The following is a 2,608-nucleotide window of genomic DNA, read 5'->3' on the forward strand; positions in this document are numbered from 1 at the left end:
TATATATATATATATATATATTTATATATATATATTGTATGTATATAGGGAGAGGGAGAGAGAGAGAGGGATTATATATATATGTATATACAATGTATATATATATATTTGTGTGTATGTGTGTGTGCATATATATATGTATATGTGTATTTATGCACTTAAATGTATTCATATGTACACGTACACTCATGTACACACACATTGTATATATATAATACTTATATTTGTGTGTGTATATATATATATGTATGTGTGTTTGTGCACATGCTTATATACATATAAGCATACATATGTACATACATACATACATGCATAGATAGATATATGTATACACACAGATACACTATACGCTTATATATATATATATATATATATATATAGACACACACATATGCGTGTGTGTATGTGTGTGTGTGTGTTTCTGCGTGTTTACACGCAAGGGAAATAACCGAGCGATATTGGATCAGAAACGCTTCTCATATATATTAATTTAGTGACAGATTTACAACAAGAACTCAAACGCTAGCCTGCTAGGCAAGCTCACCTCGAAGTTGTTGCCTCTGTCAGAATTGTTCTTGTTCTTGTTGTCGTCTTCGCCGCCATTGTCATCGTCGCTGTTGCTTCTGTTGTTACTGTTGCCGTCGTTCTCTACTACGTTCCATTTCTTTCCTCTTCCAAATGCTGCCGAGGTCATCTTTGATATTGGCACCCTCTACGTAATCGGCGAAACTAAAGTAAGGCAGAGCATTAAACTGGATTTGTCAGCCATCCACACATAGCTGTTTCTCCGTAGTTGTTCGGTTTCTGCGAGCTCTGCTTTCAAATCGGATGTTTTACGAGTGAAAAATTCCTCTTCCCCACTGTATCTATCTATCTATCTATCTATCTATCTATCTATCTATCTATCTATCTATCTATCTGTTTATCTATCAACCTACCGACCTATCTATTTCTCTAATTATCTTTCAATATCTTTGTCACTCTAAGATTTTAACTGTGTTCCTAATTTCTCTGTTTCTCTGTTTCTCTTTCCCTCTCTCTCGATGTATCTGTCTATCTGGTACTTTGTTTGTCTGTCGGTCTGTCTGTTTGTCTCGGTGTCTACTACTGATGTTACTTTGTTTACATTCCCGTAATGTATTACCTCGGTGTAAGAGACATATACAATACGTGCAAAATTTTTTAAATGCCAAGTTATAGAGTCGATATTTCGACTAAATAAAACACCACTAATTCGAAGCCCAGGCATGGCTGCAGTCCAATGACTGAAACCAGTAAAAGTTACAAGATACACACACACATATTCACGCACACCTGAGATAGACACACACATGCACTCACAATTACATAGAGAGACAATTTCTTTTAATTTTTCTTACATAAACACACACAAACAGGCGCATGATAACGTGCGCCATCTCACTTACGCCTACGCAAGAACGGAATATTCACAAGCACACATACACACACACACTCGCTTACGCACACACACAAACATACCCAAAAACAAACATGAGCTCAGAAATTGTAGCACTTGTACATACGTAGAGTTTCACCTTTCTCTTAAAAGCGCACACACATAATCGCGCGCCATATACCTCGTAGGAACACAAGAAACACAATCGCGCGCGCGCGCAAATACCACACACACGGGCACGAACACACAACCACACACAGAAAGGCCATCTTATGCACACTCACGGTCACAGACCCAAAAGCGTTCACCTCCATTTTAAAGACATACCTAAATGCAACCGAGCGCCATCTACTTGCTTCATGCACAAGAAACCCATATTCACACACACACATACACAAATAAACACGTATACAAATATACATACAAAGACACGCACACATGTGATCTTATACACTCTCACGCTCACACACAGACAAGCGTTCACCACGATTTTAACCACATACCTACAAGCAAACGCGGGCCGTACACATACACACATACCAAATTACACAAGGAAACTCAAGCATGGTAATGCGTACTCACAAACACTCACACATGCCACAAATATGACAGTGAATGTTGTAAGCCGACACAATCTTGCCTTAAAATATTGAATTATTACTGTCAGAAGACGAAGTGGGAATTTTCGCCACGAAATGAAAGCGAAAATTGATATACGACCATTGTCGCCATCTTAGCTCTTACACAAACTGACAATGAGCCAGGCGAGCGCGAAGCGTTGATTAACACCTCCTAGTAATAATATGTACACACAAAGATAGGTTACTTTGTGACTTAATCTGCATATATTGAATACGGATGTCTCTGCACCCAGACTCGAAAATGTCCGGCTATTTGACCTCGTTGCAAAATTGTTGCAGGTAGTCTTGTTGTTGATGATTGTTTCGTAATGGTGATGGGAGTGGCGGTTGTGTTAATGATGGTTGTGTTGGTGGTTGTGGTTGTGCTGGCGGTGGTGGTGGTGGTGGTAATGGTTGTACTGCTAGTGCCGCTGGTGATGCTTTCTATCTAGAAGATATATTCGCGTTAGATAACACGTTCTTGGGTGAAATGTGTTTTGGATTAACGAACACACGATGACATGGCTGCCTGCAATACATTTGGTGAAAGACATGCTTCATGAGCGCTGAC

Source organism: Octopus bimaculoides, chromosome 27, assembly GCF_001194135.2.
Source record: "Octopus bimaculoides isolate UCB-OBI-ISO-001 chromosome 27, ASM119413v2, whole genome shotgun sequence".
NCBI classification, from domain to species: Eukaryota; Metazoa; Mollusca; class Cephalopoda; order Octopoda; family Octopodidae; genus Octopus; species Octopus bimaculoides.